This window comes from Lepidochelys kempii, chromosome 2 (assembly GCF_965140285.1).
Source record: "Lepidochelys kempii isolate rLepKem1 chromosome 2, rLepKem1.hap1, whole genome shotgun sequence".
NCBI classification, from domain to species: Eukaryota; Metazoa; Chordata; order Testudines; family Cheloniidae; genus Lepidochelys; species Lepidochelys kempii.
The window spans coordinates 241,760,609-241,786,806 of NC_136381.1; the positions used below are offsets into that span (position 1 = coordinate 241,760,609).

Here is a 26,198-nt window from a genome sequence, read left to right on the forward strand (position 1 = left end):
GGTTTAATTTGCATTGGCCATTTAAGGGGTGCTCTGTAACTTACATCATGAGAGAAAAACAGCTCGTTCACTGTAGCAGATTCCTCCTGGATCTACATGATCTCTGTTCCTCTGTGACTGCCTGTGGATATTTAATTGTGCATGAATATTTTAACAGGAAAATGCAGCATATGGCTAAACTAGGTCAAAGAGAAGATTTATGAAGTTCTGTCATATAACTTACAGGAAAAGTCTGTGTAAAGAAATCCTTTCATGTTTTTCCTGGTAGTGAATGGCTGAAATGTATGTCTCTCTTGCCTTTGTTTTATTCAGCACATTTATGGATATGTTTATTTATTAATGAAAGTTCTTAAAAGCAAACATCAGACACACACATCCATTCTGAAAACCACTTACTGTAGCTTTGTAAACTTTCTGGATCTAACACTCACTTGGAGACTCTAAATTCCAGTAAAAAGTGTGTGTAGTTTGCGGAGTAGGGAAGAAATATTTGGTAAATTTGCAAACATTGTTCTTTTAGAAATATTTTAAGTTTGAAAGCTGAACAGTGTCAGGTATATGTGTATGTTTCAAGAGCATGCTATAAGCTCCGGTTGACAAACTGCTGTACTAATTAATTACTACTGAGATTTTCAAAGGTTCCTAAGGGATTCATAGAATCATAGAATATCAGGGTTGGAAGGGACCCCAGAAGGTCATCTAGTCCAACCCCCTGCTCAAAGCAGGACCAATTCCCAGTTAAATCATCCCAGCCAGGGCTTTGTCAAGCCTGACAAATTTGGGATTTGAATGTCCCAATTCCCATTAAAATTCATAGACGTTGGGTGCTTAAGGAAATCACTAGAAATGCTTCAGTAGCGCATCAAAGATGGAGCTGTGCAATTGTAGTGCTAACATTACAGCAACAGATGGGATTCTGCCATCGCTGTAGTAAATCCATCTCTCCGAGAGGTGGTAGATAGGTTGGCGGAAGAATTCTTCTGTTAACCTAATGGCGTCTATACCTGGGCTTAGGTAAGTTTAATTACATCACACAGGGCTTGACATTTTTCACAGCCCTGAAAGAGGTAGTTAAGCTGACCTAACATTCTAGTGTAGACCAGCCCTAACTCTCTTCTGCTCCTTAAACAATAAGGTGTTATAAAGGGAAGAGAAGGAAATGAGTAGTTAGTAAATGCTCTTTCCTTTTATTATATTGTTATGGGTTAGGTTGAACCTTGAAGCTGGTGGTGCCTTTCATTCAGGGTAAGTATAAAAAGCAATTGTGCTCCTTCTATGGAACCAGATAGCTGAAATAATAAGAGTACCACCAAAAACAGACACATGGTAAGGCTTGAGTAAAAGTTGAACCACGTGGCCCAAGGGATTTCCATAAGGACCACTATAGCAAACTTAGGGGGCAGGGCATTGATTGGTGGAACTGTGTGTGTCTCTACCTGTAGTGAAAAACCACAGAAACAGACACAGAGAAGGAAGAGAAAACCAAGGAGACGGACAAAAGAAATACTGAGTGCATAGTCCTGAGAAGAAGCCCATGTAGAAAGCTTTTTATGTACAATGCTAGCTGAAAAGAGGCTTGGAACGATGAGCAAATAGCAATTTCCTGTTTTTATTTCTATTGCGTTTGGAGAAACAGGACTTTGTACATTCTTTGTAAATAAACAGAGTTACTTCAAAAATGTTGATTCTAGCATCAATTTCTACTCCTAACAAAAATAACCCATAGGACCCCAAATATTGGCCAACTGCTCAGGTCAAAAAGGGGTAATATATATGGGCTCTTTTTTTCTGCCTCTTTCAAATATAGTCTTGGAAGGGGGTTGTTTAATGTCAAGAACACTTCATAATTCCAGAAAGACAGGGGCAGGGAGCACTAATAAATATGTTTCAGTGAAATTTATACTTACAACCACTTGCTATCCAGTCAACTGTTAATGCCTGGCAAAATCCCTGTGAGATTTTCTGTTTTCTTATATATTAGTTTCACTTGTAGTAGACAGCCACTACTCTAATGTGTTTCTGTCCACCTGCAGACCTGTCCAGGTTAAAATTTTCTGACAAGAAACCTGATAAGGCAGGGGTGAGCAAATTTTTTGGCCCAAGGGCCACATCTGGGAATAGAAATTGTATGGTGGGCCATAAATGCTCACAAAATTGGGGTTGAGGTGTGGGATGGGGTGAGGGCTCTGGTTAGGGGTGTGGGCTCTTGGGTGGTGCCAGAAATGAGGAGTTCAGGTGCAGGAGGGGGCTCCAGGCTGGGGCGGGGTGCAGGGGGCGGGGTAAGGGCTCTGGTTGGGGGTGCAGGCTCTGGGGTGGGGCTGGGGATGAGGAGTTTGGGGGTGTAGGAGGGTGCTCTGGGTGGGGACCGTGGGGTTTGGAGGGCAGGAATGGGATCAGGGCTAGGGCTGGGGCACGGGTTTGGGGGGCAGGAAGGTATGCAGGCTCTGGCTGGGGGTGTGGGCTCTGGGGTGGGGCTGCAGGGGTGGCACTTGGGGAGGGGACAACGTGCAGAGTGGAGGGTAGAGCCTCCTGGCTGCCCCTACGCGTAGGAGCTGGAGTAGGGCCATGCCGCTACTTCTGAGAGCCATGTGGAGCAGCCCCCGACCCTGCTCCCCGGCTGTAGCGCTGGAACGGGACAAGCCCCAGACCCTGCTCCCCAGCGGAAGTTCGAGGGCCAGATTAAAATGGCTGGCAGGCCGGATCCAGCCCCCAGGCCGTAGTTTGCCCACTCCTGTGCTAAGGCAACCAGAAGGAAAGTCACTTCAAAATCATGGATATTTTTCCTAATGTGAAAAATATTAATTAAAAAGTTTAGCCCTTAAATTACAAAGAGAGAGAGATTAAAATGGGCAATAAAACCATGTTTTCTAACCTTAACTGCATGATAATAGCTTGCACTTGTCTTCCATCCCTAACATCGACTATGCTTTGCAGCACTCCTTGCAGTTCATATTGCCAAGACATACTAACATGGATATCTACATAGTGTGAAATATGGGTATATGGCAGAAGAGATGGTGACTAACGTGGTGACGTGATAGGTAACATAGTAGCTAATATGTAGGTGTATGGTAGACCTTCTCTGGACACACTTTTGATATCATATTCAATATTTGCTATATATTTTGTAATGTGTCTGCAGCTAAAGATATTCATGGCTAATAAATTCTAATGAATGAATACCTTAAAATGGGGGTATAGTCAGCAGGCAGGTAGGTGTATGCCATGCATAATTCACTTCTGAGAATTTTGTCTTATTTTGATGTCAACAAATTATAAAGATTAGATCCTCCATCTTCTTTCCTCTTGTTTCCCTAAGAAACACCCCTCAAAAGTTATAGGGATATTATGAGTAAAGGGATACTAAAGGCTTATCTACATTTATTTAGTTACACCAGGACAAAGAACTGGTGTGTAGCTCAGCCCTTAGATCTACCCTTTGGGTACCAGGTACTCTGGGTTGGTGACTGCTAAACTCTTTGTTTGTCCAGGATACAGGACTGCTAGCAGGGGCCTTGCATTATAATATGAATAGCTTTATAACTGTGGGCCAAGAGACTTAAGTTACAAAACTAAGAATATAAGAATGGCCATCCTGGGTCAGAATAATGGTCCATCTAGCCCAGTATACTGTTCTCTGACACTGGCCAGTGCTAGGTGCTTCAGAGGGAATGAATAGATCAGAGCAGTTATAGAATGATCCATTCCCTGTCCTCCACTCCCAGCTTCTGGCAGTCAGAGGCTAGAGACACTACAGAGCATAGGATTGCATCCCTGACCCTCTTGGCTAATAGCCATTGGTGGACCTATCCTCCATGAACTCAGCTAATTCTTTTTTTGATCCCAGTTATGCTTTTGGCCTTCACAACATCCCCTGGCAACGAGTTCCAGAGGCTGACTGTGCGTTGTGTGAAGTGTTTTCTTTTGTTTTAAACTTACTGGCTGTTTATTTCATTGAACCCCTGGTTCTTGTGTTATGAGAAGGAGTAAATAACACTTCCTTATTCACTTTCTCCACACCATTCATGATTGTATAGACTTCTATCATATCTCCTCTTAGTTGTCCCTTTTTCAAGCTGAAAGCTCCCAATCTCTTTCATCTCTCCTCATACGAAAGCTGTTCCATGCCCCAGATCATTTTTGTTGCCCTTTTCTGTACCTTTTCCAATTCCAGCGTATCTTTTTTGAGATGGGGTGACCACATCTGCACACAGTATTCAATATGTGGGTGTACCATGGATTGATATAGAGGCAATATGCTATTTTCTGTCTTACCATCTATCCCTTTCCGAATGATCCCCAACCTTCTGTTCGCTTTTTTGACTGCTGCTGCACATTGAGTGGATGTTTTCAGAGAACTATTCACAATGATGCCAAGATCTCTTTCTTGAGTGGTAACAGCTAATTTAGACCCCATCATTTTATATGTATAGTTGGGATTATGTTTTTCAATGTGCAATACTTTACATTTATCAACATTGAATTTCATCTGCCATTTTGTTGCCCAGTCACCCTGTTTTATGAGCTCCATTTGTAACTCATCGCAGTCTGCTTTGGACTTAACTATCTTGTGTAGTTTTGTATCATCTGCAAATGTTGCCACCTCACTGTTTACCCCCTTTGCCAGACCATTTATGAACATGTTAACAGTACTAGTCCCAGTACAAACCCCTGGGGGACACCACTATTTACTTCTCTCCATTCTGAGAACTGACCATTTAATCCTACCCTTTGTTTCCTATCTTTTAACCAGTTGCTGATCCATAAGAGGACCTTCCCTCTTATCCCAGGACAGTTTACTTTGCTTAAGAACCTTTGGTGAGGGACTTTGTCAAAGGCTTTCTGAAAATCTAAGTACACCAGATCCACTGGATCACTCTTGTCCTCATGTTTGTTGACACCTTCAAAGAATACTAATAGGCTGGTGATTCTAATACATGATTTTCCTTTCTGAAAGCAGTGTAGACTGTTCCCTGACATATTGTGTTCATTTGTGTCTGATAATTCTGTTTGTTACTATCGTTTCAACCAATTTGCCTGGTAATGAAGTTAGGTTTACCAGCCTGTAATTCCCAGGATTGCCTCTGGGGCCATTTAAAAAGATTGGCATCACATTAGCCACCCTCCAGCCATCTGGTACAGAAGCTGGTTTAAGTGATATGTTACATAGTTACCATTGACTACTATAGAGCCAAGATTCAGCCTTGAGAACTGATCTGAAATATTTAGATCTATTTAATATGATTTTTACTTTTGAATTCCCTGAAGAAAATGAACATTCCACACAACTCTATCAAATAAATATTTTGACAGATGTTCTCCTGAATACTATGACATATCAAATTTATTTTTGCACTGGTACTTTAAAAGACTGTGTGTCATTATTTTTAGACCTCTTTAATTCTTCAGCTCCATTTTATTTCATTCCTGAAAGCTTTTCTCTTTGCTTTTTATTATGATGGCTTTCTCAGGAGCTATTTTGGTGTTGTGACTTCCTCAAGGTTCTATTTTCTGGTACCTCACTGCCTGCAGTCTTTATTGTCTTGAAAAGCCTGGATAGGTTAGCTTCAGTGGTTGCTCTGAAACATATCAGTATTTTCTCTGGATCATAGCTCCGTAAGTGACCTAAATTTCAAGTTACAGCTCCATCTTAGTTTAAGCATTCTCTTTTTCTCATGGTGGAAGGGATTCCCTTGCCTCTGATGTGCTCTGTAGTGGTATTACAGGTTTCGTTTTTGAATTTATCTTGGGTTTATTGGATGTTTTGGTTGTATTGGAGATTGGGATTCTAGCTCTTGGTAGATTCAAAGCAACAGCAGGCTCCAAAATGGCAATATCGCCTTCTATCTCCTTTCTATTTTGAGACTTAAAAGGTAGCAGTTTCTACTACCAACCAGAGGCACTGACTTTCTAATTTCTCCATATCCTATTTAATTCATATTATTCAGTAATCCTGTTGCAGGGTAAGTACACCTCCTCCTCACTTTGGGTTGGGGAAAGGGGTGTTATAGCCCTGCAGCTAAGTCCACCTGACCTCCCTAAGCCTCAGGGCATTGTGGCCTAGCAGCCAGAGTCAGTATGGCTGCCTTCTCTTGCAGGGCCGTGTGGCCTAAAGGCCAGAGGGGGATGGGCCACCACCCAAGGGGAAGGGTGGTGGCCAGGGTAGGGGACCCTATTCCACTGGGTCCCAGCCTAAGGTCCTGTCAGCAGCGAGTGTACTCACCACTGGGTCAGCGGGGACTGGATCACTGGTATAGTTTGGTGATCTCCTGGGTCACTGGGGTCTCCAGTCGGTGAAGTTTTCGACGATTTGGATCCCTCCTGCATGTCCACAGGTAGCTGGGTTTTCACCTGTGTCTCGGCAGGCTTGGCCTCCACAATCTGGGGCTCCGGCAGCTCCAGGGTGGGAACCTGCAACATACATCCTCTCTCCTCAGCAGTCTGCCTTGATTTAACTAGGCTACTCCCTTTTATACTGATGCTCCACTGGGAGCATGCCCAGCAGAGGTGAGCTTCCTCTGCCCAGAGTACGGGGTTAACCCCTCCTTGTCCAGTGTGGGGTAAGTACATCCTGTCACAAAGCCCTATATTTTATGAACTGAAAAAGTGAAACAATAACAAAAACAAACAAACCAAAACAGACAAAGAAATCCCCATCTCATTAAGAGTAAGAGCTTATAATGGCTTAGAGTGTATCAATTTCACATGGAGCTGTGTCATTTTATGTCATTTTTACCAAGGGTTAAAGTAGATTCTCCATCACTGGAAATTTTAAAATCAAGAGTGGAAGTTTTTCTAAAAGATATGCTCTAGTTCTACTGCATCGATTGGGCTTGAAGCACAAATTAATTTGGGGAAGCCCTCTGATTTGTGTTATGCAGGAGGTCTGACTGGATGACCCCTTTTGGCTTTATAATCTATGAAGCTATTAATTTTCTTTATAAATCACAAGTTCAACAAATAATCCCAATTATGCAATTTGCAAAAAAGAAAAATTATGTTTAGCTGTACGTCTACCCTCATTTTAATTGCTCATTGCTCTTTAAAAATGACTGTGCAATTTCTTTCTTCATGGATCTGCTCCCTTTGTGTATTCCAAGTTACAGCTGTAGATTTTAATGACAAAAATAAAATTTTACGAGCTGCGCAAAGCCAATTTAGCCAACAGCTAAGAGAGAAAGAAATCCTTGGTTCAAATCTTATGCATTATACACAATGGTTTAATAGTTATAGTCAGTTATACCTGTTCAGCCCCACTGAAAACAATGGGCTTGTACATGTATCACTGAGGGTATAAATGGAAGGAAATGGGGCTGTAGTAAATAGGTGTTACTTGACCTGCAGAACCTTTTACTGGTGGTTATGTAAAAAAAACAAAACAAAAAACCTACCCGACATCTTGACTGAATTTGTAAGATTGGCAATTAGAAAAAAAAAGAGCCTTGTAAATTGAACACATTTGATGCAGAAATCACTGAAAGACAATAAACATGGAACCATTTTACAGTCAGTATCTCTTTTCAGATTAGAACCACACTTTAAACAAACATGTTCCTGTGTCAAGTATCAGAAGGGTAGCTGTGTTAGTCTGGATCTGTAAAAGCGGCAAAGAGTCCTGTGGCACCTTATAGACTAACAGACGTATTGTAGCACAAGCTTTCGAGGGGGGAATACCCATTTCCTCGGATGCATGTAGTGGAAATTTCCAGAGGCAGGTATAAATATGCAAGCAAGAATCAGGCTAGGGATAACGAGGTTAGTTCTATCAGGGAGGATGAGGCCCTCTTCTAGCAGTTGAGGTGTGAACACCAAGGGAGGAGAAACTGCTTTTGTAGTTGGCGAGCCATTCACAGTCTTTGTTTAATGCTGAGCTGATGGTGTCAAATTTGCAAATGAACTGAAGCTCAGCAGTTTCTCTTTGAAGTCTGGTCCTGAAGATTTTTTGCTGCAGGATGGATACCTTTAAATCTGCTATTGTGTGTCCAGGGAGGTTGAAGTGTTCGCCTACAGGTTTTTGTATATTGCCATTCCTAATATCTGATTTGTGTCCATTTATCCTTTTACGTAGGGACTGTCCAGTTTGGCCGATATACATAGCAGAGGGGCATTGCTGGCACATGATGGCGTAAATTACATTGGTGGATGTGTAGGTGAATGAACTGGTGATGGTGTGGCTGATCTGGTTAAGTCCTGTGATGGTCTCGCTGGTGTAGATATGTGGGCAGAGTTGGCATCGAGGTTTGTTGCATGGATTGGTTCCTGAGTTAGAGTTACTATGGTGCGGTGTGTAGTTGCTGGTGAGAATATGCTTCAGGTTGGTGGGTTGTCTGTGGGCGAGGAGTGGCCTGCCTCCCAAGGCCTGTGAAAGTGTGGGATCGTTGTCCAGGATGGGTTGCAGATCACTGATGATGCATTGGAGAAGTTTTAACTGAGGACTATATGTGATGGCCAGTGGAGTTCTGTTGGTTTCTTTCTTGGGCTTGTCTTGCAGCAGGAGGCTTCTGGGTACACGTCTGGCTCTGTTGATCTGTTTCCTTATTTCCTCGTGTGGGTATCGTAGTTTTGAGAATGCTTGGTGAAGATCTTGGAGGTGTTGGTCTCTGTCTGAGGGGTTGGAGCAAATGTGGTTGTACCTTAGCGCTTTGCTGTAGACAATGGATCATGTGGTGTGTCCAGGATGGAAGCTGGAGGCATGAAGGTAGGCATAGCGGTCCGTGGGTTTTCGGTATAGGGTGGTGTTAACGTGACCGTCACTTATTTGCAGTGTGGTGTCTAGGAAGTGGACCTCCCGCGTAGATTGGTTCAGGCTGAGGTTGATGGTGGAGTGGAAGCTATTGAAATCGTGGTGGAATTCTTCCAGGGTTTCCTTCCCATGGGTCCAGATGATGAAGATGTCATCAATGTAGCGTAGGTAGAGAAGGGGCGTGAATGGACAAGAGCTGAGGAAGCGTTGTTCCAGGGGCCATGCAGGTGCCCATAGTGGTGCCACTGGTCTGGAGGTAGATATTGTCACCAAATTAGAAATAATTGTGCATGAGGATAAAGTCACAGAGCTCAGCAACCAGTTGTGCTGTGGCATCATCAGGGATACTGTTCCTGACAGCTTGTATTTCATCTGTGTGTGGGATGTTTGTGTAGAGAGCCTCTACATCCATGATGGCTAGGATGGTGTTTTCTGGAAGATCACCAATGCATTGTAGTTTTCTCAGGAAATCAGTGGTGTCACGGAGATATCTGGGAGTGCTGGTGATGTAGAGTCTGAGTAGAGAGTTCACATATCCGGATGGTCCTTCAGTGAGAGTGCCAATGCCCGAGATGATGGGGTGTCCAGGATTTCCAGGTTTGTGGATCTTGGGTAGTAGCTAGAATAACCCCGGTTGGGGCTCTAAGGGTATGTTGATTTGTTCCTGTGTTAGTGTAGGAAGTGTCCTGAGTAGCTGGTGCAGTTTCTTAGTGTATTCCTCAGTAGAATCTGAGGAAAGTGGCCTGTAAAATCTGGTATTGGAGAGTTTTCTGGTGGCCTCCTTTTGGTAGTCAGACCTGTTCATGTTCAGGTTATCTCAAGTGCTTATATACAAATGCACAAAGCCTTGGAAACAAGCAGGGAGAACTGGAGGTCCTGGTGATGTCAAGGAACTATGACATGATCGGAATAACAGAGACTTGGTGGGATAACTCACATGACTGGAGTACTGTCATGGATGGTTATAAACTGTTCAGGAAGGACAGGCAGGGCAGAAAAGGTGGGGGAGTAGCACTGTATGTAAGGGAGCAGTATGACTGCTCAGAGCTCCGGTACGAAACTGCAGAAAAACCTGAGTGTCTCTGGATTAAGTTTAGAAGTGTGTGCAACAAGAGTGATGTAGTGGTAGGAGTCTGCTATAGACCACCGGACCAGGGGGATGAGGTAGATGAGGCTTTCTTCCGGCAGCTCACGGAAGCTACTAGATCGCATGCCCTGATTCTCATGGGTGACTTTAATTTTCCTTATATCTGCTGGGAGAGCAATACAGCGGTGCATAGACAATCCAGGAAGTTTTTGGAAAGCGTAGGGGACAATTTCCTGGCGCAAGTGCTAGAGGAGCCAACTAGGGGGGGCGCTTTTCTTGACCTGCTGCTCACAAACCGGGTAGAATTAGTGGGGGAAGCAAAAGTGGATGGGAATCTGGGAGGCAGTGACCATGAGTTGGTTGAGTTCAGGATCCTGACGCAGGGAAGAAAGGTAAGCAGCAGGATACGGACCCTGGACTTCAGGAAAGCAGACTTCGACTCCCTCGGGGAACGGATGGTCAGGATCCCCTGGGGGACTAACTTGAAGGGGAAAGGAGTCCAGGAGAGCTGGCTGTATTTCAAGGAATCCCTGTTGAGGTTACAGGGACAAACCATCCCAATGAGTCGAAAGAATAGTAAATATGGCAGGCGACCAGCTTGGCTTAATGGTGAAATCCTAGCGGATCTTAAACATAAAAAAGAAGCTTACAAGAAGTGGAAGGTTGGACTTATGACCAGGGAAGAGTATAAAAATATTGCTCGGGCATGTAGGAATGATATCAGGAGGGCCAAATCGCACCTGGAGCTGCAGCTAGCCAGAGATGTCAAGAGTAACAAGAAGGGTTTCTTCAGGTATGTTGGCAACAAGAAGAAAGCCAAGGAATGTGTGGGCCCCTTACTGAATGAGGGAGGCAACCTAGTGACAGAGGATGTGGAAAAAGCTAATGTACTCAATGCTTTTTTTGCCTCTGTTTTCACTAATAAGGTCAGCTCCCAGACTGCTGCGCTGGGCACCACAAAATGGGGAAGAGATGGCCAGCCCTCTGTGGAGATAGAGGTGGTTAGGGACTATTTAGAAAAGCTGGACGTGCACAAGTCCATGGGGCCGGACGAGTTGCATCCGAGAGTGCTGAAGGAATTGGCGGCTGTGATTGCAGAGCCATTGGCCATTATCTTTGAAAACTCGTGGCGAACCGGGGAAGTCCCGGATGACTGGAAAAAGGCTAATGTAGTGCCAATCTTTAAAAAAGGGAAGAAGGAGGATCCTGGGAACTACAGGCCAGTCAGCCTCACCTCAGTCCCTGGAAAAATCATGGAGCAGGTCCTCAAAGAATCAATCCTGAAGCACTTGCATGAGAGGAAAGTGATCAGGAACAGCCAGCATGGATTCACCAAGGGAAGGTCATGCCTGACTAATCTAATCGCCTTTTATGATGAGATTACTGGTTCTGTGGATGAAGGGAAAGCAGTGGATGTATTGTTTCTTGACTTTAGCAAAGCTTTTGACACGGTCTCCCACAGTATTCTTGTCAGCAAGTTAAGGAAGTATGGGCTGGATGAATGCACTATAAGGTGGGTAGAAAGCCGGCTAGATTGTCGGGCTCAACGGGTAGTGATCAATGACTCCATGTCTAGTTGGCAGCCAGTATCAAGTGGAGTGCCCCAAGGGTCGGTCCTGGGGTCGGTTTTGTTCAATATCTTCATAAATGATCTGGAGGATGGTGTGGATTGCACTCTCAGCAAATTTGCGGATGATACTAAACTGGGAGGAGTGGTAGATACGCTGGAGGGGAGGGATAGGATACAGAAGGACCTAGACAAATTGGAGGATTGGGCCAAAAGAAATCTGATGAGGTTCAGTAAGGATAAGTGCAGGGTCCTGCACTTAGGACAGAAGAACCCAATGCACTGCTACAGACTAGGGACCGAATGGCTAGGCAGCAGTTCTGCGGAAAAGGACCTAGGGGTGACAGTGGACTAGAAGCTGGATATGAGTCAGCAGTGTGCCCTTGTTGCCAAGAAGGCCAATGGCATTTTGGGATGTATAAGTAGGGGCATAGCGAGCAGATCGAGGGACGTGATCGTTCCCCTCTATTCAACATTGGTGAGGCCTCATCTGGAGTACTGTGTCCAGTTTTGGGCCCCACACTACAAGAAGGATGTGGATAAATTGGAGAGAGTCCAGCGAAGGGCAACAAAAATTATTAGGGGACTGGAACACATGAGTTATGAGGAGAGGCTGAGGGAGCTGGGATTGTTTAGCCTGCAGAAGAGAAGAATGAGGGGGGATTTGATAGCTGCTTTCAACTACCTGAAAGGGGGTTCCAAAGAGGATGGCTCTAGACTGTTCTCAATGGTAGCAGATGACAGAACGAGGAGTAATGGTCTCAAGTTGCAGTGGGGGAGGTTTAGATTGGATATTAGGAAAAACTTTTTCACTAAGAGGGTGGTGAAACACTGGAATGCGTTACCTAGGGAGGTGGTAGAATCTCCTTCCTTAGAGGTTTTTAAGGTCAGGCTTGACAAAGCCCTGGCTGGGATGATTTAACTGGGAATTGGTCCTGCTTCGAGCAGGGGGTTGGACTAGATGACCTTCTGGGGTCCCTTCCAACCCTGATATTCTATGAGTCTATGACAACAGTCTCTTTGATTATAATGTCAGGGTTGTTTCTGAGGCTGTGGATGGCATTGCGTTCTGCAGAACTTAGGTTATGAGGCAAGCGATGTTGTTTTTCCACAATTTCTGCCTGTGTACGTCAGCGGAAGTTCTTCTTCTTGTGCTGTTAGTGGGAGAGTATCTGTGTTCCTGTGTGTGTTCCCTGCAGACACAATACTGGAGACAGTGATAATATTTTTCCCCCTCAGTTTGCTCTTGGTCATTATACCAGTTTCTCAGTAAGTCATAAACAAATGAGGAATAGAACATTTTTGCAGTATATGTTGAGTAAGGTAGCTAGAGAGGGACTGGTCTTTGAACTGGTGCATATGGAAGACACTCAGCTGTGTAAACAACCGAGGTGCCTGTCATACAGTACCTGCTGGTCAATGACATTATACAAGAGCTTTATCAGTGCTCCCTCTTTCTCTCAGCAAGGTAAGGGGGAGGGGGGGCAGCTGAAAGCTGCCCTTTGCCCAACACAGAGTGAGTGAGCTTGAGAGGAATCAGGTTGTGGATCTCTCCTGCTCCTAGACTGCTGGCTGGTTGGTTGGCCATAGCAGTAGCAACATAAGGAGCTGAATGGATGGAGAGGGAAAGCCAAGAAGGGAAAGGTTTGTATTTTGAAATGGCTAGTGAGAGGGTACTGGGGTGGGCAGGACCCCAGGGGAAAGTGGAGGAAGAAACCCTGAACAAAGAGCTGAAGTGGAGGCTGAAGAATTGGACCACTCATTTCCCTTAAGGGCCATGGTCAACACTTCTGGTAGAGGTGTCCCTGCATTTCCCTGGACTGAGGAACAATCAAGTGTACAGAGCTTTGGGAGGGAGCTGCAGCCAAGAGGAGGGCTGAATTATCATTGGAATTCTGTTTCCTTTTGAACTTTCATTATCCTGGAAGGGCGTTTGGTTTAGCTAGGAGACTAAGCTACCCTGCCAGCAAGGGGTAACTGAGAAAATGGTTGCATCTGTTTTAGTGGAAGGGTAAACCACTGCAGCATTCATGATACTTCTCTGGCTTTCATTCAGGATTCTTAGGGACCATTACCAGATGAATGGAACAGTATACTTAGAATGGTTCACTCTTGTGTCCAGGAGCTTGTTAGAATTTGTGGCTTCATTGACGAAATTAGCATCTATTTGTGATTTTGAAGTCATGCTTACTAGAATGGCTGATACAGCAACAGGCAGTGGGGAGCCAGAACCCATTTCAAATAGTAATGAACTGTTGTGAGCCAACAGCTATACAAGCGCACCATGACCCAGCATTCATGCAACCAGCATTCTAGCAAGTATATTTATAGGAGGCAGATGAAGGTAAACGCAACAGTAGCATTATTCATATAACCTTGCCACCTCATTTTCCTCTGATGTTTGAATGCCATGGCAAAGGGATAGAGCAGGGGTCGTCAACCTTTCAGAAGTGGTGTGGTGAGTCTTCATTCATTCACTCTGATTTAAGGTTTCGCGGGCCAGTAATACATTTTTCCGTTTTTAGGTCTCTTTCTATAAGTCTTTAATATATAACTAAACTATTGTTTGTATGTAAAGTAAATAAGGTTTTTAAAATGTTTAAGAAGCTTCATTTACAATTAAATTAAAATGCAGAGCCCCCTGGATTGGTGGCCAGGACTCGGGCACTGTGAGTGTCACTGAAAATCAGCTCGTGTGCCGCCTTTGGCATGTGTGCCATAGGTTGCCTACCCCTGGTATAGAGAAAATCCTCTGGAGAAAAGCTCTGATGAAAAGGGAAAGTGCTGGTCACTTTTCAGTTAAAACTGCAGCCATGATTCTCCCAGTCTTGAAGGCAAGGGGACAGCTCTGTTAGACCCTGGTTAGAACCAATGTGAATTTCCTGTCTGACACCATTCATGCCAAAGGTGGACTGTATATGTGCAAATTAAGGAGTTTATCCCCATCTCCCGCCCAGGAATGAGTCAGTTAAAACAACAATAAAAGAGGTGTTAAGAGTAAGTTGTAGCTGTGGGATGGGAACCTTCCCTCTGTCTTTTAAGGCATGCCTCGTGCTAACTGAAGCAGTGGACAAAATATTAGCAGAGATGGAAGCAGGTTCAGTGATATTCCTCCATCCTCTGTAGTAACTTAGTGGCCCCGGTGGTTTAAGTCCTCAAGGTAGATGGCTCGGTCTGTTTGTTGAAGACTACAAAATAACTGAATCTGCAGAGTCTCATTACCGGTGCCACAGGTAATGTGACAGGGTCGGTCTTCCCCCTATTGGACTTCCCACAGACTTACAAAGAGGGTCCCAAAAGCTTCAATAGGCAACGCATGGGCTGCATCAATGCAGTGTTCTGGCTTATAGGATGGTTGATGTGCTTGCAATCTTTCAAAATGTTATGTGCCAGTTCCTGGAAGGATTACCTATGACTGTGTTTTATCTAGGCAGTAGTCTGATTATAGAAAAAGATACCCAAGGGTACACAGCAAATTTGGAAGAGGTGTTTCCATGAGGTTGAGCAGTTTTTGGCACCATCCTGGTGTTTCTCTCATTCCAATACACATCATACTCTCGTGGCACTTATTTCTACTCAGATGCACCACTAGTTCTGGCTGTGGTTGCCAACTTTTAACTTGGTCTGTTATACTGATCTAAGTGCTGTATTAGGAACTGGGGTTATGTTGATACAGCTGTCCCAGAGCAGGACTCAGTGACAGGGATTCTGGTTATCCTCCAGCTGTATTGGGTCCTGCCCCATACTCTGAGCAGCTCAATAAGGCCCACATTTCTACAATTGCCTTTTGGGGGGCGGGCAGGAAGAAGTAGTGGTATGTTCTGGGATTGCTGAGTACATGTCTCTCCTTCCAGTAGGGACCAGAGGGTATCTGACCTGATGGGTCAGAAGAGTTGCATGACTTTGGTGCTGGACATGATACTTATACTGATAGCATATACTTGTGAAATGGCTTTAGACTGTGATTTCTGGTGGATTTTGGATGTTGTTTTTACACAGCATTCCTTGCCAGCATAAGCTTTACTTTGGCCATTATTTTAATGATTGTGATGTTATTGACATGAACTGACAATATAGATCATTGTTCCAACCAAGGTCCTATAGTTGCACCAAATCTTGTACAAAAGAGGTTAAGGACAGTGTCAACGAAAAGTTGTAATTTGCTGGTTATGATTATGCTGTCTGTATGTGTGTATCATTTTTGTATTTGAAGTTATGAATATTTGCTGTGTACTTGTATCTCAATATGTTTGATTCTAAGTAGCATCAGTGAAGCATTTTGTCAGCTTCTTGAGAATGGGCACTTACTCAGAATAGTCCTATCAAGAAACACTTAACTGACAATGGACCTCAGAAGACTCCAATCCACATCTGAGGAGCCTTCCTGGGAATGTTCAAGGTAGCATGTGAGCAATGGCTGCCGCCTGCAAACTGAGTAATTCATGGACATGTGACTTGCCTGTGTGACTCCAAACTCCATCTTGCTGCTGTGATTTTCCACAGTAAGAACAAAAGAGTGCTTCCACATGGCAGAGGATATAAAAGGCCCTAGAAACCCCTCCATTTTGTCTTCAATCTTGCTTCTGACCTCTGGAGGAACTGTTCTTGAAACTGAAGCTTTGAACAAAGGACTGAATGACCCATCCAAGATGGGATGTTTGTACTCCAGAGACTTGATTGGTTTAAATCAGTAGTAATTCCATCAAGCCTGAACTAAGAACTTTGCAATTGTAGTATGTATTTGATTCCATTTAACCCATTTTAACTCTGATCTGTGTTTTTTTCTTTTTATGAATAAACCTTTAGATTTTAGATTCTAAAGGATTGGCAACAGTGTGATTTGTGGGTAAGATCTGACTGGTATATTGACCTGGGTCTGGGGCTTGGTCCTTTGAGATCGGGAGATCCTTTTTTCTTTTACTGGGGTATTGGTTTTCGTAACCATTCATCCCCATAAGGAGTGGTGCTGGTGGTGATATTGGGAAACTGGAGTGTGAGGGAATTCCTTGTATGACTTCTAGTTAGCCAGTGGGGTAAAACCGAAATCCTCTCTGTTTGGCTGGTTTGGTGTGCCTTAGTAGTGAAGGACCCCCAGCCTTGGGCTGAGACTGCCCTGCTCTAAGCAATTTGTCCTGAATTGATACTTTCAGTAGCATCCCACCAAAAGCTGCTTCGTTACAATGATTATTTGTATAATGGTAGCTGTAACTGAGACTGGGACCCTATTGAGCTAGGCACTATACAAACGTAGTAAGAGCTAGTTCCTTCTTTGAAGGCCTTACAGTCGTATGCTTGGTCCACACATAAAACTTATATTGGCACAGTTGTGTCTGGCGGGGTGTGAAAAAAACCACTCCTCCCTAGTGACACAGGCATGCTGACAAAACTCCAAGTGTAGATGCAGCTTTGTCAATGAAAGAGGAATTCTGTCAATGTAGATAACACCACTCAGGGACAGGATATTCGTACCCCAGAAGAAAAACTCCTTCTGTCATTGTAGGCTATGTCTACGCTAGAGGCCTATGCTGGCATAGCTATGCTGACTGTGACAGGTTTCAATCTGTCCACCGAGCCTCTAGGGGGCGATGGAGAGCTACTGTCCCACTGGCCGGCCTTAGTCACACCTTTCGGGCACTGGGGAATTAGCGGAGAAGATGGGCCGGCCCGAGCCTGCGGCGCGCCCCTCACGCCGGGGAGGGCCGGCCCGAGCCTGCGGCGCGCCCCTCACGCCGGGGAGGGCCGGCCCGAGCCTGCGGCGCGCCCCTCACGCCGGGGAGGGCCGGCCCGAGCCTGCGGCGCGCCCCTCACGCCGGGGAGGGCCGGCCCGAGCCTGCGGCGCGCCCCTCACGCCGGGGAGGGCCGGCCCGAGCCTGCGGCGCGCCCCTCACGCCGGGGAGGGCCGGCCCGAGCCTGCGGCGCGCCCCTCACGCCGGGGAGGGCCGGCCCGAGCCTGCGGCGCGCCCCTCACGCCGGGGAGGGCCGGCCCGAGCCTGCGGCGCGCCCCTCACGCCGGGGAGGGCCGGCCCGAGCCTGCGGCGCGCCCCTCACGCCGGGGAGGGCCGGCCCGAGCCTGCGGCATTCGGGATTCTGCTACCCAAGGCAGGTTGGCTGGGGTAGGGGAACGCAGGCCCACCCAACTCCACTGCATTCCAGCCCAGGGCCCTGACAGTGGCAGGAGGAGAGGGTCCCGCCACTGGGTCAGCAGAGAGCCATCTGTGCCCCACTGACCAAATACACCCACCACACTGTGCAGTTCTGCCCCTGGGCTTCTTCCTACCCGGTCTCTCAAGCAGGCCTCTCCGGTCCCTCCAGCTTGTCCGGGTATTCAGCTGCTGGCAGCTCCAGCTCCCTCTCTGTGTCGAGCTCACGCTGGCCCAGGTTACAGCCTGGCCCCTCCAGGTCCCCTGTGTACTCAGTGGCTGGCAGTCCTGGTCGCCTCAGTCCTTCCTCCAGGTCAGGTTCCTCCTGGCTCAGAACCTCCCCTGGGTCAGCAGCAGGTTCTGGAGGGAACAGCCAGCCACCTGTGTCGGTCTCCCTTCCTGGTGCTGCCCTCACTGGGCAAAGGGCCCCGCCCTTTGTACTTCCTGTCCCACTCCTCCCCTTCCGGGTGTTGCCGGCACCCAGTGCCGAGAGGAAAAACGACAGCGGGGGGGGTTCGCTACCCGGTGTGCGTCACCCAATAATCATAACAGGGTGGAGAAGCAGAAAAGTTTATTTGCAGCTGCAAAAAGGTACAGGGAGAATAGAATCTCAAATCCTGTGCACAGAGCAGGAAGTTACATAGGCTTTTATACATTTTTTTTTTGCATATTTATTTAATAGCAAGCTGCCCTAAGTATCCATCTAGCCAGCCAATCCAGTTACCAGCTAGTTCCGTTGTTTTTTGTATTATTTGTTAAATTATACATGAAGCTGCTTTATTCAGCATTGTTTTTTTATATTTGCCCTGTTTGGCCTTGTTTAGTTTCAGGCAGTCTGACTCTGCAACATATTGTTGCAGATCCTCAGCATAACTGCTGAGAGTGCCTCCAGGCGGAAGGGCCAAAGACACTTGGGCCTAGTACGCATAGCTGCAGCGAGTGCCTCCAGGTCGGGGGGGAGGCCAAGGACACCTGGGCCTAGTGCAAGGGGGCTTCATCGACACTCGTGGTCTTCCATACCCTCGAGTTACCTAGTGGCCATGCCCCAGTGTCCCCAACAACTTCCTCCTTTGAGAACACTCAACAGCCTTGGCTCTGAGTTTTCTCACTTGGGCTACTTATTTTTTTACAATAGGACTTTGCATAAGCACTTTGTGATAGCCCTGAAGAGAATGACTTATTAACTTTTGCAAAAGGGCCTTGACACATGATACTGCACAGCATAATACCATTAATACAAGCAATACAGGAAAGAGAAATTTTAATAACAGGCTAAATAAACCACCAAGCCAAAACGACAAACCCCCAGCCTGAAAACAAGGTTTGCAGCCAATCGCTCTCAGGGGCAGTATAGACAACCTGTGCTCTGGCAGGGGTCTTAGCCTGTACCATGTTTTTATAGATTTTATAATTGCTATTATTTATATATATATATAATATTGGGCTTAATATATAATATTGGGGCCCGACGAGGGCACAAACCCCTCCTTGGGATGCCAAGAGATAGTTCAAAGCCAGTCTGTTTTGGAGGGAAAACATCCTGAGCTGCTGTACCTTTTTATTTAATGTTTTTATTGCTGACCCTAAATTACTAACCGAGTCCTTTAACTTTAAGGTCACTTTTTAAAGTACCATTTTCAGCCTTACAGTATAGCAGCCTATGCATGCCATGGCTGGCCCGGTAAACATTGGCGCTATTTCCAGTACAGAGCACCCTACAAGCTTCTTGGTTGTGAGGGAATTCTTTATATTGCCCTCCAATGCCATAGTTAGTCACCACAGGGTCTTTTTTTGTGACTTAACAGAGGTGTCTTGGGCATTTCTAATCTTTCCTTTGGGCAGTGTGGCAGTTATTGACAGATGAGGGACTCTATGAGCTATATAACAGCTACCTGTCCAGTTGGCTGGCAGCACCTGGTAAGCCTTTCGGCCACATACAAAATAGTGACCCTGTAGGGCCCAGTAAGGACTGTTTCTTAAGGGGATTCCTGGGATATTTAAGGCTGCTTTGGCTGCTTTTTTAAACAGTTCATATGTCCCTAAAGGGGTATCATCCTCCTGATTGGGTACAAGTGGGGGCGTTTTTAATTGTGCTGTTCAAATTACATTTGCCACAGGGACCACTACAAACCCACTATTGGCTTGCTACATTGGAGATATTAACTGGACAGCAAATTATATTTTTAAACTTTTTTTTGTGGTAAGATTATTTGTAAAAGGGGAGGAATCATTATACCTATACTGCTGGCCTCCCCTTTTGGTCTTCATTTAATACCCATTAGCCCACACCTGGGCCTAGTACGAGGGGGCTTCATCGACACTTGTGGTCTTCCATCCCCTCGAGTTACCTAGTGGCCATGCCCCAGTGTCCCCAACACAGGGATTGGGGTAAGCTTGGTCTGGCCCCGCCCACTGAGAGGGTGGCTCTTTACCCTCTGGTTCGGAGGGAGGCCACCCTGGCTCCCTACACTGACATTACATGACAGAGCCTATGTTGGTGTAGCTGACATACCCTAATAGACAAGAAAGGCTACGGATGGGAGGGAAAATAGAGACACAGAGAAGTGAAGTGATTTTCCCTTGGTAACACAGCAGCTCAGTGGCAGAGCTGGGCATAGTACTTAGTTCTGCTGATTGCCCGTTCAGTACTCACTTGATCCATCCATTCATCTTATCCTGTTATTAGAGTGCCTTCTATGAAGAAACTAAATTAATTCTTTGCATCGGTCTTCATAGCTGAGGATGTTTAAGATGATTCCCAAACCTGAGCCATTCTTTTTAAGTGACAAATCTGGGGAACTGTCCAGATTGAGGTATCATGGAACAAATTGATAAATTAAACAGTAATAAGTCACCAGGACCAGATGGTATTCAGCCAAGGGTCCTGAAGGAACTCAAATGTGAAATTGCAGAATTACTATCTGAGGTATGTAAGCTATCATTTAAATCAGCTTCTGTACCAGATGACTGGAGGATAGCTAATGTGATGCCCATTTTCTAAAGACTCCAGAAGCAATCCAGGCAATCACAGGTCGTTAAGCCTAGCTTCAGTACCAGGCAAATTGGCTGAAACTATAGTGAAGAACAGAATTATCAGACACATAGATGAACATGATTTGTTGGGGAAGAGTCATCACGGTTTTTGTAAAGGGAAATCATGCCTCACAAATCTACTAGAACTTTGAGGGGGTCGACAAGGGTGATCCAATGGATATAGTTTACTTAGATTTTCAGAAAGCCTTTTACAAGGGCCCTCACCAAAGGCTCTTCAGCAAAGTATGCTGTCATGGGATAAGAGGGAAGGTCCTCTCAGAATCTGGTTAAAAAGACAGGGGGGAAAAAGGTAGGAATAAGTTTCAGATTTTAGAATGGAGAGAGGTAATTAGTGGTGATGGGGTCTAAATTAGCAGTTGCCACTCAAGACAGACATCTTGGAGTGGTGGATAGTTCTCCAAAAACATCCACTCAATGTGCAGTGGCAGTCAAGTTAGCAGAATGTTGGGAATCATTAGGAAAGGAACAGATAATAAGACAAAACATATATTGCCTCTATATAAATCCATAGTATGCCAACATCGTGAATACTGCATGCAGATGTGTTGCTCTTTCTCCAAAAAAGAGATATTGGAATTGAGAAAGGTAAAGAAAAGGACAACAAAAATGATTAGGGGTATGGAACAGATTCCATATGAAGAGAGATTAACAAGACTGAGACTGTTCAGCTTGGAAAAGAGACGACTAAGGGGGTATATGATAGAGGTCTATAAAATTGTGACTGGTGTGGAGAAAGTAAATAAGGAAGTGTTATTTACTTCTTCTCATAACACAAGAACTAGGGAATTATCAAATGAAATGAAGAGGCAGCAGGTTTAAAATAAAAAAAGGAAGTATTTTTTCATACAACGCACCGTCAACCTGTGGAACTCTTTGCCAGAGGATGTTGTAAAGGACAATACTATAACAGGGTTCAAAAAAGAACTAGATAAGTTCATGGAGGATAGGTCCATCAATGGCTATAAGCCAGAATGGGCACGGATGCAAAACCATGCTCTGAAGTGTCCCTAGCTTCTGTTGCCAGAAGCTGGGAATGGGCAACATGGGATAGATCACTGTTGATTACCTGTTCTGTTCATTCCCTCTGAAGTACTGGGCATTGGCCACTATCAGGAAGACCTGATTAGACCTGTGTTAGATGGACCATTAGTCTGACCCAGTATGGCCATTTGTATGTCATGTAAAAATCAATAGCAAAGTCCCTAGTTGGCTTTATGGAGGCTCCTTTTGTGAGGTGAGAACTCTGCTTGGTGTGGGCTTTTTGGGAGGTTGTTTCTGGAGGTTTGGGACTACACAAGCATTGCTTGAATTTTGAGTGACATCTATAGCTGAAAGGCTTTCTCAAAGAGGAAGGCTTTGCAATGTGTCCTAAAGACAATCAGACTCTGAATTTGCCTGATGTGCTCTGAAAGATTGTTCAATAGCTCGATCCTCTTGACAGAGAATGCTTTGTCTCCAGCACTCACATGGTTCATCCTGGGCTCTGCACTGTCCCAGAGGAGTGTGGTTCATAGATCAAAAATGGTCTTTGGTGTAGATGGATCTTGATCCATTAGTTGCTTTGAAAATTAGGACCGAAGCCTTAAAGTGGCATCAGAAGCCATTTAGGAGTCAGTGGAGGGGCTTGAGCACAGGCCTGATGCGCTCACAACAGTGTGAGCCAGAGAGAAGGCAAGCAGCCATATATTGTACCAGCTGGAGCCTCTGCATACTCTTCTCATACAGATTCAGATATAATAAATTACAGTAATTCAGCCTTGAGGTGAGAGAAGCATGATTACTGTGGCCAGGTCCTTGTCTGGAAGGAAGGGATGAAATTTCCTAGCAACTGGAGGTGAAAGGAGGCATTTTGAGAAACTGATGCAACCTAGTCATCCAAGCTTAGTGAGGAAACAGTCAGGGCTCCAAGGCATCACACCACTTTGAAGAATGGCTGTATGGCTTTGATGGAAGGTGGAGTCAACATCTTGGCCAGCTCTTCAAAGCATTTCTCTTTTCCAACCAGCATCATTTTGGAATTGCTGGGGTTCTGCTTGAGCCAACTGCTCTTCAACCAAGAGCTAACCTCCTATGGACATTATGACATTTTAGAACTGGTGGTGATTTCATCAGTTGAGAATGAGAGACCGAGTTAGTATCGTCACTGTGCTGTTGGTGCTAAATCTATGGTGGCTCACTATCTCTTCCAGTGGTCTTATGTCGATAGTGAAGAGAAAATGAAATAATAATAATATGGATCTCTGTAGGATCCTGCAGGTAAGAACCTTTGACTAAGAAGAGCTGTTAGCCATGGCCACTCTGATTTGTGCTGCCAGAGAGGAACAACTGGAGCCATTGTTGTGTTGTGTCATATAGGCCCTATCCATTAGATCATGCTGCCGTTATTGTTAGAAGGGAGGAATGCCTTCAAAGGCCAGTTAAGGATAATACTAGTATTTGTTCTATCTGGGCATATTATTTGGTCTCTGTCTGTTTGCTATCCTGCCCTCTGTGAGTTTCCTGTGTCCTTCCCACTTGCTCCATGTCAGTGTCTCTAGTTACTGTGCATCTGTCAGCCAGCTGGTATGCAGGAAGCAGGTCACTGTGAATGAGGTCTTACTAAAGGTACTCATTTTGTTACATGGCAGACCAAGAAAAGGTATTTCCTGCTGACACAATAGGAGAAAGCTGACACTGTGATCAAAATGCATTAGCTAGAGAAGTATGAACTATTGTGGAGGGGAGAAAGAAAGAAAGAAAGCAGTCAAACAAAACCCAAAATAGTACTGAAAATAGCAGGGGATTTGCACAGCTTCCCATGTATTCACTGACATAATTTAACAGGATAGCTCAATTTCACAGGGAAATCTGGGTGCTGTCTTCTACCATTAGGCTATATGATGATGATCCTAGGAGTGTGCCTAAATACTTTATAAACTATTGCAGAACAACCGTGGAACATTATTAATCTACATGAACAGGTAAACATGCTGGAAGAGAATAAAGTTTGAAAATCTATGTAGCACATTGGAGGTGTCGCAGGGTAGGTACACCCCATCACAGGATGTCAGGCCAAAAGAAAGGGAAGAGGCCGTACCGCAGCTGGTTAGGTTCTATGCTGATGACCCTTACTATGAAAGTACAGCCTACTGGCCAGAGTCAATAAAGTCGCCCTTCCACAAAGGGGAGTGTGGCCCAATGACCAGAGTCAATAAAGACACCCTTTCTGCTCAAGGCAGCATGGCCTAATGACCAGAGTCAATAAAGCAGCCCTTCCACTCAGGGCAGCATGGCCTAATGACCAGAGTCAATAAAGATGCCCCTTACAGACAGGGTAGCATGACCTAATTGCCTGAGTCAGTAAAGTCACAGCACTCTGTGGGATTGTGTGGCCTATTAGCCCATTGGGGAAGTGGGGAGCCACTCAGGAATGTGTGGCACCCAGGGTAGGGGAACTCAGGCCCTCCCTTCTCCTCCAATTCAGGGCCCAGCCCAGGGCCCTGGCAGTGTCAGCATTACTCACCACTGAGTCAGCAGGGATCCTCCTGAAACACACTGACTGGTTCTCCGGTTTACCCACTGGAGCAAAGACTAAGTCCCCTGGACTGCTTCCTACCCTGTCTTTGCCAGTGATGGTCCATGGTTCTCATGGGTCTCCGGGGTCCGCAAGTGGTGTAGCTCCTGAAGGCACTGCCTCCTCTCTGGGTTTGTCAGGCAGCCTGGAATCTGTCTGGGGCTTGGTGTGCCTTGGCTCTGGGGTCAGGGCTTGTAGCAGCTCCTTGAAGAGAGCCTGCAGTCTGTATCCTCTCCCTTCAGCAGCCTACCCAGACTGAGCTGGGCTACTTCCTACTTCCTTTTATATCTTGCCTCCAGGCTGAGCATGCCCAGCAGAGATGAAGGGGCATGGCTTCCTCAGCCTGCAATGCATAATTAACCCTTGCGGGGCCAGGGCAGGGTAGTACACCCCATCACAGGAGGATAAAATATTATAGGTTTGCACCTCCTTAGTGTACAAGTCCAACTTTGTGAATAAAGGTCATGTTGCACAGGTAGAGCCAGGCTTGAATATCATGTAGTAGAAAGATGTAGGTCTATCACTGTTTATTTGAATTTAATTTTCCATCTCACCAGCAATTCAAAACTGTTTTTTCACATTACTGTGCGTATACTTGCATGATAGCGTGACATTAGAGAGAACATGCTAGTATTGGAAGTGTTGCCGGCGCCCAGTGCCGAGAGGCTGAACAACAGCTGGGGTTGGTTCGTTACCCGGTGTGCGGCACCCAATAATCACAACGGGGTGGAGAAACAGAAAAGTTTATTTGCAGCTGCAAAAAGGTACAGGGAGAATAAAATCTCAAATCCTGCACACAGAGCAGGAAGTTACACAGGCTTTTATACATCCTTTTCCCCAGCATACTTGTCCAATAGCAAGCTGCCCCAAGTATCCATATAGCCAGCCAATCCAGTTCCCAGCTAGTTCCCTGATTCTCTGTATCATTTGTTAAACTCTACATAAAGCTGCTTTATTCAGCATTGTTCTTCCATATCTCCCCTGTTTGGCCTTGCTTAGTGTCAGGCAGTCTGGCTCTGCAACATACTGTTGCAGATTCTCAGCATAACTGCTGTGTGTGCCTCCAGGCAGGGGGGGCCAAGGACACTTGGGCCTAGCACGCAGAGCTGCTGCGAGTGCCTCCAGGCAGGAGGGGGGGCCAAGGACACCGGGGCCTAGTGCGAGGGGGCTTCATCGACACTCGTGGTCTTCCATCCCCCGAGTTACCTAGTGGCCATGCCCCAGTGTCCCCAACAGAAGGATAGAACCCTTGTATTATTTATTTATAGGCCTTTGTATAACACTTCATCACAATAGTACCTGACTTTCTAGTAACTTAACACCTATGGGAATTGAGTTTTTGCAAGTTGCATCTATAGATGACTGACTTTTTGCTGTGTTTTATGTTAGCTAGTTGTACAATTTTTAAAAACTCAGCGGGGGTGGCAATTAACTTTTTCATTAAAGGTTCCTGTTCCTAATGCAAGAGACATCTTAAGAAAATATGACATAGTAATAAACAATGCCTGTGGGTTCCTTTGAAATAATCTTATAATAAATTATGGTATTTTTTAATTTTAAAAATATATTTTCATAAGCTTTTTAATGATTCCCCTTTGGGTTGCACAGATTGGGTTGAGATCCTTAAATTTTTTTAATATTGACTTGAAACCCACTTGGGCAAAGATGAAAGCTGGGCTTGTGTTTTTAATACATGAATCTATATTGTTTGGGCATGCAGAGGAGGCGTTAACCATATTTGTCATACCTTAGATGCCATTTATAGTCAGTCACTAAAAGTATTGGCCACTTCAAGTGTTTTAAAAAAATCATGAATAGGGGCAGCCAGAGAGAAAAGAAGTAGATCAAGTATTATTACAGTAACAATGAATCAGTTACAACAAGAAAATACACATTTTGGGTGACTCAAATTATTTTTGTTTTTTTTAATTGTAGTCTCATTTCAGACAATGCATCAAAAGAGAGTTTCCTACTAATCTACAGACTGTCAAAAAGCATAGCTTCTCTGGAATAGTTGGCACAGAGGCTGTGTAGCACAGTGGCTTCCTCAAGAC

The 26,198-nt window shown here is 45.2% G+C and overlaps 1 long non-coding RNA gene across 1 annotated transcript; it reads right to left on the reverse strand.

Annotated features, from left to right (window-relative positions):
- Nucleotides 1–83: 83 nt before the first annotated feature.
- On the reverse strand, nucleotides 84–24,395 carry LOC140906078 (uncharacterized). Its single transcript, XR_012157036.1, has 3 exons — nucleotides 24,094–24,395; nucleotides 6,224–6,411; nucleotides 84–121 (listed from the first exon to the last, which is right to left on the reverse strand). It is a non-coding gene; the product is annotated as an uncharacterized LOC140906078 (long non-coding RNA).
- Nucleotides 24,396–26,198: the final 1,803 nt, after the last annotated feature.